The sequence below is a fragment of the Capra hircus genome, chromosome 10 (genome assembly GCF_001704415.2).
Source record: "Capra hircus breed San Clemente chromosome 10, ASM170441v1, whole genome shotgun sequence".
In the NCBI taxonomy this organism is placed as follows: domain Eukaryota; kingdom Metazoa; phylum Chordata; class Mammalia; order Artiodactyla; family Bovidae; genus Capra; species Capra hircus.
In genome coordinates, this window is record NC_030817.1 from 66294141 (window position 1) to 66312884 (window position 18744).

Genomic DNA, 18744 nt, shown 5'->3' on the forward strand with positions numbered 1-18744 from the left:
CACATTTGCTCCTAGACCTAGCATAAAGTTGGCCCTAACTTTAGGTTAAAAAAGGGGATGGCATAAGGGCATACATTAAATGTGGTGCCTCTTTATTCATATGGTTACCTGTTTTTTCCTTGAACTACACCAGAAACTGCTACAACCTGATATCAAGAAACCCAGGTCCTTTGTTTTCTTTGACATCTGGAGCCTACCTCAGTGCAGGTCTGTGAATAGGCTCCTTCTTCAATCTCCATAATTTACTGCATTATTACAATTACCCATTCCAAATAATAACACAGTAAAATTTCAGTGCATTCTCAGCCCATGCTGCTTTATTGCCAAAATATATATGTACACAGGTGCAGAGTTTCTAACTCTTACAGCAGTTCCTTTTTACAGCAAAGAATAAAATTTAATCTACAATCCCAAAGATGCATAGATTAGAAAGTAAGTGGCCTTTTGTAAAATTCCAAACAGTCAATGAAAGTCTTTTAACATTATCTTATATACCATGGGAAGAAGATGCTGAACAGTAAAAACAAGCTACTGAAGTAAGTCTCTGTGAAGGTTATTCTAATATGAATCTTTTAAAATTACCAGTGATCGGTGGTTTTAAGGTAAGGGTGAAAACATTACTGTTGCTTAAGGACTGATGATAATTTATTGCCAGAATACTTATCCCTGGGAGAAAAACATTTTAATCTATGGTGTGGCATACCATCACCAAAGGAGACAAAATCTTTTGAAAATTCTAACCTTAACATATCTATTCTGACTTAAACGTTGGAGAAGTATGAGTTCCTGGAGAAATCTGTGAGTTCCTGGAGAAATCTGTGATGTTTGGATTTCTAATATTAACATTTTAATATGCCCTAGTGGAATAATGGAAGCAGAGATGAGAGAAACTCTGTCCTTTAATCTTTACTGGTTTGTTTGGCAGACATGTTATCATTAAGTACCAAAGAGAAACTTTACATATGGGATATGACATTTCACTTCCTGAACTGAGTCAAATGACTATTAGTAATTCAATTTTTAACTACTGGAAAGTTATCCAAAGGTATTTGGAATCAAATCCCACAGCAAAGATTAAAGTCAGGTAGAAATAATTTTCAATCACTGAATGTGAAACTGGATGGTGCCTAGTGAAAACCAGTCTAATTCTGAATTCTCTTCTACTTAGGCCTCTTTCAGATACAATGAATCCCATTTGTACATTTGTCATGATCACATGTTCTTTCATAGGTTATTTCAAAATCAGAAATCATCTCAAAAAATTGTAAGCTATCACAATAAACTGGTCTATTTTCTACGTCAAGAAAATAAATGACAAGGTTTTTCTTCAAAATGGGAAAAGCTGCTCCTTTTTACCTGGCATAAAAAACTTTAAGCAACAAATTATAAAACTCTGGCTATAAAACTTTTCTTTGAAAATTTGAATACAGGAACAACAGAGAAACCAAACTACAGATGTGAGTATTTTAAGGACTATCTCCATAAAATGTAAAGGGCTCCTTTGCTGGAAGGAACTCTTACGGCTGGTTAATAGCAGTACCATCCAAAGAGCTGCCCAGTTACCTGAAAATCCTGGAACATCTGAAGTACGTGCATTATTGTCTCTCTTCACTTTCAAGATTCTAGTCTTAAAGAGATCCAAAGTTAAGCCACATAAACTTTATCAGACAAATCCCATTCCTGGTTACATCTTCCACACTGGCACTCCATACCCTTTCTGAAACTCTGCACTTGATTATTAGAGCCACAACAGCTTTTTATTCAACATGCTTAGTTTGTGCTTTGTTTTTAAACATGCTTGGGGACTAATGGAACCAGGCAAGAAGTTAGAGGGTGAGCACTGTTATGCTCTCTTCTTGACAGTCTGAATGTCTTGTGGTTGCCCCTGTTCTAGCTCCCATTTTCAACGGAAGAAAGAGTCTTTACTTAGAAAATGAAAACTAATGATCCAAACAATAAATTCAAGATAGTGGTTTAAGTCTCTATTGCTTCATTACTAATAAATGGATATATATAATTACTAGTAACCACATTAACACTGTACATTTTCAACCATGCATTAGGAATATTATACTCTAAAGAGTTACGGGCCTGCCACTATTGCTCGTACTTTCATTCAGACCCAGTTTTAATAAACATGCAGAGTAAACTCTTTGACTAAGAGGAATTAGGGGAAATTACAAGGATACATGCGGTTTCCACTGAAAATATAGGCTGATAAAGTGATTGCTTAGAAATGCAGGCAGCTGCTCCACATCTATCACAATGCTGCTTCAGAACAGAGGTACAAAAGTCACACACAAAAAGGTTAAAATTTGGACCCTATTCAGTTATAAAAGGCTTAATTGCAAATTCTGGTCCTTTCGGGTAGAGAATAATGTAAAAATTTGGGAAAAGAGTACTGACAGATGTCCTCTGGAGCAGTTAAGTTTTCTTGGCCATTTACTGACAGTGATGGCATAGAAGAGCATACATAGGTGGTGTAGACGGTGAAAATGCTCTTAGGCAGAATGGTTTCTGATTCACATTAATGAGCATACCTGCACAGCTCCCTGGGGAAAAGGAGTTTATGAACAGCAGAGCTAATACAATGTAAACTCAAAAATCAATGCCCTGAAGTTTAGCATAGCCCTCTGCTTTTGAAAACTGTTGGCCAAGGAATCCTTCCAAACATGGTATAATTAACAGCCAAGCAATGTTCTGAATAAACGAGAAGCAATTTGCTTGTACCAGCAGCACCATGAGAATGTAAACTCCTGGAGGCCAAGGGTCTCTTCATATTTTGCATATCACAGGTACATAAAGAGTAAACATGGGATCACAATATTGGAAAATAATCAACCATACTTTGAGACCACAAAAACTCAAGAGCATATTTGAGCATTTAGAACTGTTATGTGGCTGTTGAGGGTAATCTTTAATTGTTCTAAGTAACTCAACTGTTGACATCACTGTAACATGCAGTGGTGTCCTCATGATCGTGCAGATGTCTGAATATTGCTTGGTTATTCCAATGCCTCTAACACCAACTGAAGGCATAGGACATATAAAGAGGAGCTATAATCATTTAATAATATAGCCTTTTCTCTATCCTTTGGAGTTGCCATTTAAGAATTTAGTATTCAAGAGGCACTATCTTCTTAGATCCACTCTATTTATCTTTCAGCTTTCCCCCCTGGGAAACAAGGGAACACACTCTTTTGGGGAATCTTCAAGGTACTAAATGGCCAAGATGAACATGAGGTAAAAGTAGTCGCCCTTGTTCCACAATTACATCTAGATGTGAGAGCTGTGTTGTTCTTCAGATCAAGAAACTAGTTTGCTGGGTTCCTGATAAAATAAGCTGTCATAAACCCCAGGCTTTGGCACATCTACATTAGATGATGTACTGCCTTTGGCCATTCCTTTCAATCCTTTTGCTTAACACCTTGAAATCCTAACTCCCCTATACTAATAGGCATGAGGAAAAGCCAGTTATCCAAGCTCTTGGTTTGTTTTTTAAACCATAAATATATACACACAACAAACTTTTCTCTCTTTTAAAAAATGTACCCAGGAAACTAATGGAGAAAGATGAGGTGACAAAGCAAAATGTATGCCATTTTATAAATGGCCTGTTGCTAAAAGAAACGTCATGAGCAAAATCCCCACACGATGCGCTTCAGTGGGGATACGTCAGCAGGGGTATGTTTCCAGGTTAAGCATCAGATAAGGTTAATTTAACGAGGCTCTAAAGAACCTCTGCTCTAGCAACCAAGTAAAGTATTTAAACTTTGACTTACACAAAAGTTGCTATTTCTCACATAATGATATATTCATGCACATTCATAGTTTTTTTTTAAGTACCTTTATACACTCTTTATCTAAAACATCTTTTTCCTTTCATGGAATTCTGTTGATCGCAGTCTCAAATTCAAGTAGTAGTCTATTGTACAATCTTGCTAATGCAACTTATTATACATGCAAAACTGTTATTGCTACTGAAATTCTACCTCCTGAAAATTATGAGCTTGTTTTATGGCTTTTTTTTTTTTGCAATAGGAAATATCCTTTCCTATATACTCTGCTATTTTGCATTCATTACCTTTGCAGAGGTATTTTTAAAAACGTTTAAATGCTTTGCAGAAGTGGATTCTCCCAGGCACTAAACTACTTGAACCAAGAGTACAACCACTTTTAAGTACAATCTTAGAATCTAAAACCTGGGTCCCTGGAGATCTGCTGCCCAAGAGTCAATTTGTTTAAGCCTGCTTCTGCACGTGTCACACCACATTAAAAATGTTTTGCATTTCCTATCATACTAACTGTAGAATTTGTGTCTATCCTGAACTCTCCTGAGATCTAAAAACCACAGCAGAAAACTGCCATTTCCAAGTTCTCAAGAAAGCTTTTAGAGGTAGGAATTTCTTTTCTGCAGAAAGCTATGCTTTCAGAACAAAACAAACTTTTATTTCTATGAGGAAAGCAGAAAAAAGTGAAAGCTGTCTGAGGCAATCACTATAACCAAGCAGAGAGTTAACACATGGCAGCCTAGGTAGGCTCCATTTAGCTTCATTTCCAATTCTCATGAAAAGGTCTAGAATCCCATCAATACACAATTCAGCAGATTTAAAAACAGGAAAAACCCATGAGAAATTCATCTAGGACACTCTGAACTACTGATCAGTGTTGTTCTGTTAACCCGTAGCATACTGTAGATGGAAGCATAAATGGCCTGCAGATCAGAAAAACAGTCACTTGAGCAATAAACACATAATCTTGGTAACATGCAAAATACAAAATAATCTGATGCAAAAGGAGTGGGAAAACAATAAACCTACCAGACATACAATGTGAAAACAGTGTAAGAACAATTTCACTTCAAACTTGAGAGAGCAAAGCCAAATCATGAAATAGGGCCTTGTTTTGATGTAAGGTTTCATAAAGACACAAAGGCAACTGCTTTCCAGCTACCTCATGAAAAGCTTAAATATCCTCAAAGACAGTATCTCATGTTGTGACCCCACATTTCTATTCCTAAATGAGTACTTTTGGCTTTAATCTCTTTTTCCCCAGGGAGAATATCACAGATTCAGATATTTATGAAAAAAACACAAAAGGTCTAGATTTCCCAATCTTTTTACACTATTATTTTCTGTAATTCATCCTGAAGTTTAAAGTATTACTAAGTTCATGCACTAACCCCTAACATGGCACTACAATATGCTACCAAGCACTAATGCTTACAAAACTATACACATCTCAAAATGGAAGACATTGGTGATTTTGTTGTTCTTAAACAACTTGTAACATTTGTCCACAAGTATTTAGAAAAAAAAATATACATATATATATTTCTATTGCACATATCCCGTTTTTGTTCAACTTTTTTTAAAGAAAAAAATGCCAGCTAACATGGATAAGCAAAGTAAAGGAAGTAGGCACAGCTACAGAAAGAGGCATAGTCCTGCCTAAAATTATAGCTTTTGCCATCATGAAGTGGAACAAAATACATCAGGGAAAACAATGTGGATGCAGTAAGTAAACACCGGGCAAATACAACTGGAATATACCCATTTTGTTAAGTGCCATCTGATGAAAATCATGGAAGATGCAGAAACAATTTGAAAGAAAGCATTAAGCAGTGGTCTCTTAGCTGTGAAATGAAAATATGTAAAGCAACTTGAGAAGATGAGTCTGATACACATATTTAAACAAGTGGAAAAGAGACAGTTTCACTGGTTCTGCTGGTACACGTCTCTGCTATACCCTGCCAAAAGATTCTTGCCAAAAAAAAAAAAAGGGCGGGGGGAGGAGATGGCTTTAACAAACAAATGTAGATATTTTCAACGTACGAACGGGACTTATATAGGCAGGTTCCATTCCTAAAGCATTCCTACAGTTTTTAACAATTCCAAAATACTGAGAGAAAACATCAGGAAATGGCTGAGAAGTTACTAAGAGAAAAATTTAAGTTACCTTTATCCAAGCTACTTTGACTATGCTTTACAGCACTGAGTAATTGCTCGCAATTAAGGGAAATTATATTTTATCTATATCATGTAATTATTTTGCCAAAATGTTTTATGTCAATGCAAACTAGCTGACCAATTTAACTAATGATTAAGAATACTCAATTATTTTCCAATTTTGGCTATTTCTATCACTCTCAAATTCTGATAAATCTTTCCCAAGATTTCAGCAGCACAGCACGTATGGCCCTGGGCAAACATTCTGTATATCACAGAGATAATCTAAGATGATTTGATCTTAATTTCATCGAAGCAGCTTTAAATTCTTTCTCTACTCACAGACTTACTATAAAAGGTTTCCTTCTTATGTAAAGACCTGGAAATTCATACAGTGGTCCTCTGTTGACTTGGAAGCAAGGACAGCTTTACCCTATAGACTGTTCATCAGATAATACATGTTTTCACAGAAAGGAAGTGCATTACTTTTCTTATTGGAATTATTTTTCCTGTTTGAGGGTTTCTCCCCTCCTTTTTTTCACACTCTGAATTTTTCTAAATCTACACGGAACCAATCACGTTTGGGTACATTTCTTCTGAGGTCCATTCTCTGATGAGAAAGTTCAGTTCCAACTGGAGAAAGTTACCTGAGTCCAAGCCTTTTCAGTCAGACATTACACCTATTGCCTAGAAAAACAAATAGCCAAGAACCCATTTTGGGTCAAAGGAAAACAGTTATTTATGCTTTTACAAAAAACAGAGCTGTAAGAATGTGAAATGCCATAAACTCAGAGCTGCATAAAGCACTTTCACTTATTTTTCCAAGGGAAAGGAGTAATACGGAAAGTTTCCTCCTTTTTTCCTCCACTCCTCTATGTCCACAGCTGAGGCAGGTCATACGGTAGGGTCCATCACATCCCCTGAACAGAAAATCCACTTATGCCACTTTTCTTCCAGCCTTAGCAGCATGTAAAACCAAGTCTCAAGCGCTATATAAGACTCCACAAAAAAGAATGAAACACTTTGTAATATAGTAGGTCTCTCATGCTCCAGAGGTGAAGAGGGTTCCATCACTGGAGTCAAAACTTGTTTCCTTTTACCAATCTTTCACTAAACCCAAGCATGCATTCATAAGGTTAGCATCTGCACAATGTGGTCACTCCTTAGATGAATGAAAAAACATTTAAAAATACCAAATATCCAAAGATTTCTGAGAATGAAGTCAACCACAGCTTCCTTCTCCAGGAGAAAAATTCCTCTTATCATCCCAAACTGTGGACTTACATATGTAAAAACAGCTATTTATAGGTTTGTGATGGTTTATTCACATATGGAAGTAACCTTGTGATATCTTGTCTTTTTACTTCTTTATCACATCAACGGTTTTATTGCAAATCGGGACCTTTGTTCTTATCTAGTAAATCCATGTCAAAGGATAAGCCAGGATTTAGATACATATGTAAGCCATCTCTTTAAGCATCTCTTTCATTTCAAATTAGAACATATATCTGGAATTTACTGTTTTAAGTCTTAACTGTGCTTATCATGATAGTGATTAAAACTGGAAGACAAAAAAACCCCAGAACCCTGATGTGATACCGATACCTGCTATTTATATTCAGTCTTCTTGTTTGGAACAAAAGGTAAAGAATTCACAAATATCACCATCAAAGCATCTGCTTCAAACGAGACATCAGCCTTCAGCTTTTGAAATAATTCCTTTGTGATTCAGCTGCTCCTCTCTTCCAGGAGAACCTGGTGGAAGGACTGTGCCCAGGGCTTCTCTGTGCTGAATGTGAGTGGGAGCAAAAAGAAGAGCAGCCTTTCCAGTGCAAGTCACGGAGGCAACGTGTAGAGAAGAAACATCCACATTTCAACAGGGAAGGTGACTGGATAAGAGAAGCAGGACTACCCCACTCTAGGAGACAATGTAGAAGCACCTGGAAATACAAAATAAATTAAAAAACAGAAGGATTAAGATAGGTATTTCTACAGGAGCTTACTTTTTAAAAGTAATATTTAAAAACAGAAAAAAAAAAAACCTGCTTGGATTGCATATTGTTTAAAAGAAAATATCCAACCATACCACCAAATTCAGTATTATCAGTAAAGCAGAAGCAATAGCCAGAAAAAATATCTAAGTATACACAAAAAGTTAGATTTATATAAAAACTAGTATTATATAAAATGAGAGATACATGTCAATTTCATGTTACACAAATCAGTAATATATTCTAAGTTTTTATAGCCATGAAATGATTCTATGTAAAACATCTGTGTTTAAAAGCAGTACTGTACTTCAAAGGTGATGTTTAAATACTTAATAGGAAAAACCATGTGTATCATCTTACTCAGAATTATCTTCAACTACCTAAGATTACGAGTGAACAGTAAAAAGTTTGTAAACTAACCACAGGTAAAACAGTATGTACTGTACCATGATCACCCAATGCAAGCATGTAAAAACATCAGCAGTTTATTGCTATTGAACATAACACTTAAACTGTAAATATCTGCAAAAGTAAATCAGACAAAAAAGGACAAATACTGTATAAAGTCCACTTACATGAGGTACCTAGATGAGGCAAATTCATAGAGAAAGAAAGTGGAATAGAGGTTACTACTATAACTACTATTTTATATATATATAATAATATATATAATATATATATTACTACTGTAACTACTAACTAGGTTACTATTATAACTACAACTATACACTGTGATCTATAAAACTTACACATACATTCTGTAAAGTTGGTGCTTTACTAGGCATTTCTGGGTCCCTAAACTCACTTGTTTACTGCTGCTGCTGATACAGGAAAAAAAGTAATTTACTTTTCATTTATAAAAGTAAATTTTTTATATTAAAAAATTTGACTTAAGAGGATGAAAAGATAGAACAGGAATTTTCAATGTAGCTCTTGTGCCAGCTAGATCTGAGTCAAATGACTATGTAGTAGTCAGCTTTAAGATGGTCCCCCCTTATTACTGCCCCTGGTATTCAACCCCTTTAATAATCTGTTCTAAAAATGAATCAAGGTTGATCTATGTAACCACTGTATAATAAAAAATTTTGACTGCCCCTTGTTCCTAGAAGGAGACTACAAATCTCTGGAATTTACAGTAAATGAACCAGTGGAAATTAAACAACATACTCTGACACAACCAACAGGGCAACGAAGAAATCACGAGGGAACTTTGACAATATCTTGAGGCAAGAACTTCCCCGGTGGTCCAGTGATTAAGAATCCACCTTCCAATGCAGGGTACATGGGTTCGATCCCTGGTCATGGAACTAAGACGCCACATGGCAACTAAGCCTGTATGTTGTAATGAAGACACAGTGCAGTCAAAAAAGAAAAATCTTGAGACAAAAGAAAACAAACACAACATACCAAAACTTACAGGATGCAGCAAAAGCAGTGCTGAGAGAGAAATTTATAGTTGTAAATGGTAAAATTGAAAAAGAAGGGTATCAAACCTACAACCTGACTTTATACATTAAGGAACTAGAAAAAGAGTAAAACTAAACCCAAAGCAGCAAGAAGGGAAAAATAAATATTAGAGCTCAGATAAATGGAGAACAGAAAAACAACATACAAAACCAACAAAACCCAAAATTGGTTCTTACAGGGTCATCGGAATTCCTGAATCTGCAGCCAGTTGGTCAGAAGTAGAAGTGTCCTGAGGATCCTTCAAAATACAGCTGACATCTAAAGTAAGGGCAGTCTTCCTGGGGGTCATGTCCTTTGACTTGGGTGGGGGGGGGTCTGCATTAATTCCAGATGGTTAGTGTCAAAACTGTATTGCAGTATACTAGTTAGTGTTCAAACAATGAGCAAAAGAATGAGGAAGTGAGTGAGTAACCTCTGAGGCAAGGTCAGAGGTGGGATTGAGGCTCCTGCCTTGTTCTGGGATAAGCCAGCTGCTGTATCATAAGGACACTCAACCAGCCCTGGAAGAGGCTGACAGTGGAAGGAACTGAGGCTTTCCACCACCAGCATGAACTTGTTATCCATGTGAACGAGCCACCACAGAATCAGACCAGATGACTACCATCCTAGCTAGTATCTTGACTATATAACCTTATGAGATGTCAAGCCAGAAACCATCCAAGCTGCTCCCTAACTGCTGACCCACATAAACTGTGAAAGATAATAAATGTTTACTGTTGTTTTAATCCACCAAATTTTGGGTAATTGGTTATGCACAATAAATAGCTCATACACTTTGCTTCCTCTAAGGACATGAAGAATGATATACCATAGGAGTTAAGTACCTTCTTACTTTGCTATGTAAATCCAGAACACATTTGATAAAACAAAGTGGGTCTCACTGTCATCCAAATTAAGTTTTAAAGTGTCCTATTTGAAACAAATCCAGGGTTTGTTAGACAGTTTCTGCCCCCAAATATGGATAGACTATACTAATATAGATCTGCTTAAGTAGATTTATTTCCTCCCTATAAATGAAAGTACACTATACACCTTGTTCTGCACCCTGCTTTTTCCTTTAAAGTATACTAGAGATCATTCTGTACCAGAATTTAAAGGTACTTTGTAAATACAAAAGCACTTACTTTCTAAGTACAAAAGCACTGATAAGTGCTTATCAGTTCCCTATAGATTTATAGGTTGCTATACAAATGTAAAATTTCTATTACTCAGGCCCAATATGGAGTCCCTTGTGCTAACCCCACATCACCAAACCAAGACTTTAATACCTAACCTAACTGCAGTTTCAACCTCCTGCAGAAATGTAACCTTTAACCAGTCAGTCTGGAATTGCCCGGTCAGCAGAACCCTTCTGTTCCTCTTAGGAGGATGACCTTCCCTGAAATACTGTATTTTTTGCTAATAATTTCCTGTTTCTGCCCCGTTCCCACCTTTCCTCTTCTACAGCTCAGTGGAGGTCCTTTCTATCTGCTAGATGAGAGGCTGCCTGACTCATGAATCATTTAGTGACGCCAATCTGATCTTTACTCTGCTGACATACTTAAAAAAGACACACACACCCCTATGTTAAACAGCAGCATTATTCACAACAGCCAACATGTGGAAACAACCTAAATGTCCAACAACAGATGAATGAATGAAGATGTGGCACATATATACAATGGAGTGCTCCTCAGCTAGAAGAACAAAATAATGCCACCTGCAGCAACATAGATGCAACTAGAGATTACCATCCTAAGTGACGTCAGAAAGAGAAGTACTGTATGGTATCACTGATGTGTGAAATCTAAAATATGACACAAATGAACCTATTATGAAGCAGAAATAGACTCACAAACATAGAGAACAGATTTGTGGTTGCCAAGGGGGAGTTGAGGTAGGAGAGAGATGGAGTGGGAGTTTGGGGTTAGTAGATGCAAACTATCATATACAGAATGGATGGACAACAAGGTCCTACTGTATTAACATAAGGAACTATATTCAAAGTCCTGGGATAAACCATAATGGAAAAGTATATAAAAAAGAATGTGTGTGTGTGTGTATATGTATAATTGACTCACTTTACTGTATAGGAGACATTAAGACAACATTGTAAATCAACTATACTTCAATTAAAATTGATTAACTCAGCTGAATTTTTATTCAACAATCTGCATGGACTTAATTAATTCAGGTTATAAATCCAAGCAACAAAGCCTTTACTCTAAAAGCATAAGATAAAGACACTTACAACTAAAGGGCACTTACTCTGTTTCCTCCGTTTTTATTCCTTTTCTTAATATTAAAATATACATAGTTGGAGCTTTTCACTAACCTTTTTCATTTTTTAATTGTAAAACATGCATAACATACAATTTATCATCTTAACCCTTTAAAGTGTACAGCTCAATGGCATTAAGTACATTCACATTATTGTGCAACCATCACCACCATCCATCTCTATAACTCTTCGTATCACAAAACTGAAACTCTGTACTGATTAAATAAATCTTAATTTCCACTCCCTGAAGCCCCTGGCAACCATCCTTCTACTGTCAGGCTCTATGAGTTCGACTATATTTAAGCACCTTATACAATTGGGATACAAGATTTTAATCCGTAAAGCAGTTGAACGTTCAATGTTTTCATATATTATAATCAATAATCAAGGTGTAAGACTAAGTAGACATTATGGGTTGAACTATGTCATATGTCATCCCCAAGTTCGTATGTTGTCTTACAAGTACCTCAAAATGTGACCTTATTTGGAAACAGGGTCACTGCATAAGTAATTAAGATGAAGTCATACTGAAGCCAAATGGGCCCCAATCTGATTAGTGTCCTTATAAAAGGAGAATTTAGGACTCTGACATACACAGGGAGAATGCCCTGTAAAGGATGAATTATGCTGCCACAAGCCGAAGAACTACCAAAAACTAGAAGAAAGGTCTGGAACAAATCCTTCCCAAGTGCATTCAGGGAGAGTATGGTCCCCGCAACACCTTGATTTTAGATGTCTGATCTCCGAGTCACCCACTTAGTAGTTCTTTTTTATAGCCCAGGAAACTAATACAGTAGCTATGAACCCTAATTTGCACATAAGGTTACTGTCTACTATGAAAGCACTATCACTTAATGCTCTTTGAGCAGCAGAATGTACTTTACTTCTGTGGTAAATTCAGAAGAATAGATTCATACCAAGAGATAATAAAGGTGTACTGAAGAGCTTTATAATTCAAATTTAAGTGAATATACTCTAAATCTTTCCTCCTTATCCAATAAAAATTATTGGTTTGGGAAAATGATCAAATTTTTATTTTCTTTTATATCTAATACATTGGTTTTGTTGAAAATAAATGATTTAGCTTAAATAATTTATACTCACTTGTGATATTCATTCTCAGTTGAAGCTAATGATTTCTTGTTCCACTTCCATCTAGCTATTTCTGAGCTACTTTAACAGTATTTAAAAGCATTAGCTACTTTTACTCACTTGCCAAATCCCGAGTTCAGCATTTTGTTTCTTTTTGAGATGAATATAAAAGCACCTAAATGGCAAGGAAATTGTTCTTCCTGCAGTAAGGGGAAGAAAGAAAAATTACAGTAAGGACATAGCCCTCATGTGTGCTACATGCATCCATGTGCATAATTATCCAAATGAAACAAGTCTTAAACATTATAAAACACTATTTGGAAGGAACAATCAGAAAAGAAGTTACTCTTTATCTGCACTGGCATTAATTTTATAAAGATGTCAAAACTCCTGAAGCAGTGGTTCTCAAGTTTTTAAAGAAGGTTCCCCTTGAGAATCTGATGATGCTGTGGGCCCTCTCCTCCCACAGAAGACCTCTGCTTTAGTAAAGATGACCACTCCCCTGTTTGTAAGGTAGGAAGAAGAATGTTCTGCACCATATTTTCTTTATTTTCCTAAATGAAAGGAAAAAACTACTCCAGACAAAAGCAACAAAAAGCTTTTATTTCTTCACCCAGTATTTTCAGGTCTGCTAAATCCAGAGCCAGCACAAAGTGTTTACCAGTCACATTCATTTGTAGTACGACACGTCATTTGAACCGGGCCTAACTAAAGTGCCAGTTTCAAACAGGCTTCACCAACTCAGAAACCTAGTAACAGGAACCCTTCCCACAATTTAACTGAAAGACCGAATGTGAGGGGTCATAACAACTCAAATTACAAAAAGATACATCCCATAAAGTTAAACAAAAACAGAATAGAAATGCCTGAGTATTATACTTTGCAACCTCCCCCCATTAAACAAATTACTTTCTAATAATAATTCCCCAAACTCTTCCTCATTCTAAAAAAAAATTTATATATTTATATATATATATATATAAATTAAACTGTACACTGACTCTTTCAGTTCTGGAAAACTACGGTGAATTTTATCTAGTCAGCCGAGACTAATGCGCCATTAGGCAACTATCAGGTCATACAAGGACAAAGCTGCTTTCTCAGACCTTAAAAAAGTTTGAGAGGTGGTAGTGGGAATAAATGGATGTAACAGAGTTAAGCAAGAGTACATACACGATACACAGACTCAAACTGAAATCCCCGGGCGGGGTGGTGTGGGAGGGTGAGGAACCTGACCTGTTACATCAAATCTCAAGGTCAACGGGACGGGCACACAAAATACTCAGAACTCGGACAGGCCTCGATTGAAACCCGAGACTCAAGGCAAAACAGTGGGCAAGAAGTTGTGAGACGAAGAACAGAAACAAACCAATAAAACTAAGATGTTCTTCAAAGATAAACGACACAAAATGCCAGATATACAACAGCGTGGGTGCAACCACTGGGTAACGAGCCGAAAGCACAAACGCAGCCAAGCCCAAGGCACTGAGGTCAGTGGCGGAACGGGTTTGAGAAGTGGTGCAACACACCTTCAAAGGCAGGGGCGGCCGCCCTAGGGCAGCTCAGAAGGAAACCAGCGCCCAGCCAAGGCCCGCACCAGCTGCAGGCAGGCTCTGCACTCTGCTCCTCGGATGGTTTGGACCGCGCCACCTCCTGCTAGTTCCCCGTCCCTAGCCTTCCCGGCTTACCTCGAAAGGGCCGGCAGAAGCACTCCAGCGCCCGGGGGCCGGCCCGCCCCCTGGCCCAAAGGCCAGATAGCCTCAATGTGCTTCACTCCGCCATCTTCGCTCCTTCGCAAGTCCGCCAACTCTACGGCGGCCGTTTCCAGGCGCCCCGCCTCTTCCGCTAATGCTGAGTACAGATTGGATAATGACTTGCGCAGGCGCGCTCTTCTTCCGTTGTAGGTTGGTTGGAATGTGTGTCAATCAATAGCTCTAGCCTCACTCTTTTGGCCTGTTTTTGCCTGTGATTGGGTCTCAGGTTTGAGGTAATAGGGAAAAATACTTTCTTAATTAATTTCTTAAGAGTGTAAAATTATTTCCGCGTTTAAGCGGCGGAACTTCGCCGTTAGGTAGTCTATGGCTAGGTCGCGTGACTATTTTAAGTCATCGTTAGGGTAAAATATGCTACTACTAGTTTCATTTTCAGGGCCCAGGAACTTTTAACACTGTTGTTCAGTCGCTCGGTACTATCCGACTCTTTACGACCCCATGGACTGCAGCACACCAGGCTTCCTTGTCCTTCACCGTCTCTGGAGCTTACTCAAACTCATGTACATTGAGTCAGTGATGCCATTCAGCCATCTCATTCCTCTGCCGCCCCCTCCTTATCCTGCCCTCAATCTTTCCCAGCATCAGAGCCTTTACCAAGGAGTCGTCTCTTTTCATCGGGTGGCCAAAGCATTAGAGCTTCAGCTTCAGCATCAGTCCTTCCAATGCACATTCAGGGTTGATTTCTTTTAGGATTGACTGGCTTGATCTCTCTGCCTCCAGGGGACTCTCGAGAGTCTTCTCCAGGACCACAGTTCGAAGGCATCAATTTTTCGGTCCTCAGCCTTTTTTGTTGTCCAGCTCTCACATCGGTCCATGACTACGGGAAAAACCATAGGTGGGCAGTATAGATCCTCAAACACCATTAAGGCTGTCATCTGAGCTAATTCCTAGAAGTACAGATTCCCTACCGCTGCAGCTGAGATCCAGTTTCCTAAGTCTTCAGATGAGGCCAAGAAATCTTACTTTTACAGAAGTGGTGACTCAGGCAGTAAAGAACCTGCCTGCAATGCGGGAGACCAGGGTTTGATCCTGGGTGGGGAAGATTTCCTAGAGAAGGGAATGGCAACCCACTCCAGTATTCTTGCATGGAGAATTCCGTGGACAGAGGAGCCTGGTTGGCCACAGTCTTTGGGGTCGCAAAGAGTTTGACCCAACTAGGACACTTAAAACTTTCACATTGTACTGGCTGACATGATCTTCTGTAGAAAGTCGTAAGGAACACACACACACACACACACACACACACACACACTTTATACTAATAACAAAAATGAAACTAAGAAAACTGCATTCAAAATAGCATCCCAAAGGATAAAATGCTTAGGAAAAATTTAATAAAATAAGTCCAAGCTTTTTACACTTTAGACTACAAAACAAGCCTAGAGGAAGGAAGATCTAAATAAATAGAGACTTTCCATGAAAATGGATTGTTAGACTCAATATTGTTCAGATAGCAATTCTCAAATTGATTAGAGTCAATGCAATCCCTAATAACAGGTGTTTTTCTTCCTGGGGTACAGGAAACTAAGGAAGAACAAAAAACTATAAAGTGTACTGGGATGGTGCAGACTGTCTCTTATTTGTTTCTCCTGACAGTCATCCCCTTTCATGTATAAAATTCTGCAGGTATTCTTTTGTGTATTTCTAATAACAAACACAAATACCAAAATTTTTTTGCAAAATAGTATTATAGCTAGTTGGAGAACCTAGTTAAGTCTATGAATTAACAGGCAGGAATTCTATCAATAAATCATCCAGGTAATCTTCCGTTGTTTTAGGAATTCTGTAAGATCTCTGACAGAAATGATCATTCAAGATTTTCTAGGAACTTCCTTGGTGGCCCAATGGTTAAGGATCTGCCTCGCAATGAGGGGACATGGGTTCAATACCTGGATGCTCCATTGGGGAACTAAGATCCCACATGCCTCATGGCAAAAAATCAAAACAAAATAGAAACTATACTGCAATCTCAATAAAAGCTAACCATGATCCACATAAAAAACTTAAAAAAAAAAAACCCCATCAAGACAATTAGTACGAATAGTGTTTTAAACACAAAACTTGGCAATGTGATTCTATAATTAAGTTGAAAAAAATAGATGACCATGAAACACATTCTAAAAAGAACACTGACGGTAAAGGAGAGTAATTAGATTGCTTGTGGCATTCTCTTTATCAAAGCTTGAAGTATATGCCCAAAGTTAGCTCTAATAATCCCACTTCAAGAAAATGTTTCCAAAGAAAAAAAGAATTAAGGTAGAAAGGCACTCATTGTATTATTATTTTCAAACATAAAATTGGAAACTAAGCAAACAAGGTAATGGCTAAGTAAATATACATCAAGTTGGTAAAATATTATGCAACCATTAATATAAACAGGGAAAAACGGTTCATATAGGGAAATATCACAATGTTAATTTCTAAAAGCTGATATCTCATGTTTGTTTCATTTATGTAAAAAATATGTAATGGATGTATAGACCATAAGGAAGCAAGGGAGATAAAATTAAGGGGATTCTTTTCAAACTGCAAGTAATTTTGTAATGTTCTTAAAATTATTTTTACAGTATCAATTGTTTTATTTTAGTCATAGACTGTATACCTATGGCATGGTCAGTAATATTAAAGTTCCTCCAAAACTGATGTTATGGTTACTCCAACTATTTTTCACTTTCTCCAGATTGTAAAATTACTCAAAGTGAAGCAAAGCTAAAACAGTGCAAGTTATTTTGAATGGACTTTTGAGGCAGAGGGATGGGAAAAGAAGATGGTATTGTGTTAGAAGTTATAGGATTGACTCCAGTTGTAACTTCTTTGAGTCCTGTGGCATGACACTAAACTTTAAAATAAGAAATTACTCATATCCTATGTAGTGGACTGAAACTTGAAAGTGTGAAAAGCCATGTAATAATAGCTGGGCAGTTTTCATTCCAATCCCAAAGAAAGGCAATGCCAAAGAATGCTCAAACTACTGCACAATTGCACTCATCTCACATGCTAGTAAAGTAATGCTCAAAATTCTCCAAGCCAGGCTTCAGCCATACATGAACCGTGAACTTCCAGATGTTCAAGCTGGTTTTAGAAAAGGCAGAGGAGCCAGAGATCAAATTGCCAACATCTGCTGGATCATCGAAAAAGCACGAGAGTTCCAGAAAAAACATATATTTCTGCTTTATTGACTATGCTAAAGCCTTTGACTATGTGGATCACAGTACTGTGGAAAATTCTGAAAGAGATGGGCATACCAGACCACCTGACCAGCATCTTGAGAAATCTGTATGCAGGTCAGGAAGCAACAGTTAGAACTGGACATGGAACAACAGACTGGTTCCAAATAGGAAAAGGAGTAAGTCAAGGCTGCATATTGTCACCCTACTTATTTAACTCATATGCAGAGTACATCATGAGAAACGCTGGGATGGAAGAAGCACAAGCTGGAATCAAGATTGCCAGGAGAAATCTCAATAACCTCAGCTATGCAGATGACACCACCCTTATGGCAGAAAGTGAAGAACTAAATAGCCTCTTGATGAAAGTGAAATTGGAGAGTGAAAAAGTTGGCTTAAAGCTCAACATTCAGAAAATTAAGATCATGGCATCTGGTCCCATCACTTCAAGACAAATAGATGGGGAAACAGTGGCTGACTTTATTTTTCTGGGCTCCAAAATCACTGCAGATGGTGACTGCAGCCATGAAATTAAAAGACGCTTACTCCTTGGAAGAAAAGTTATGACCAACCCAGACAGGATATTCAAAAGCAGAGACATTACTTTGCCAACAGAGGTCCGTCTAGTCAGTTCAGTTCAGTTCAGTCGCTCAGTCGTGTCCGACTCTTTGCGACTCCATGAATCGCAGCACACCAGGTTTCCCTGTCCATCACCATCTCCCGGAGTTCATTCAGACTCACGTCCATCGAGTCAGTGATGCCATCCAGCCATCTCATCCTCTGTCGTCCCCTTCTCCTCCTGCCCTCAATCCCTCCCAGCATCAGTCTTTTCCAATGGGTCAACTCTTCGCATGAGGTGGCCAAAGTACGGGACTTTCAGCTTTAGCATCATTCCTTCCAAAGAAATCCCAGGGCTGATCTCCTTCAGAATAGACTGGTTGGATCTCCCTGCAGTCCAAGGGACTCTCAAGAGTCTTCTCCAACACCACAGTTCAAAAGCATCAATTCTCCAGTGCTCAGCCTTCTTCACAGTCCAACACTCACATC

At 37.9% G+C, this 18744-nt stretch overlaps 1 long non-coding RNA gene across 1 annotated transcript; it reads right to left on the minus strand.

Moving 5' to 3' along the window:
- On the minus strand, positions 290-14591 carry LOC102181394. The gene is made up of 3 exons (XR_310320.3): positions 14447-14591; positions 12879-12958; positions 290-7888 (listed from the first exon to the last, which is right to left on the minus strand). It is a non-coding gene; the product is annotated as an uncharacterized LOC102181394 (long non-coding RNA).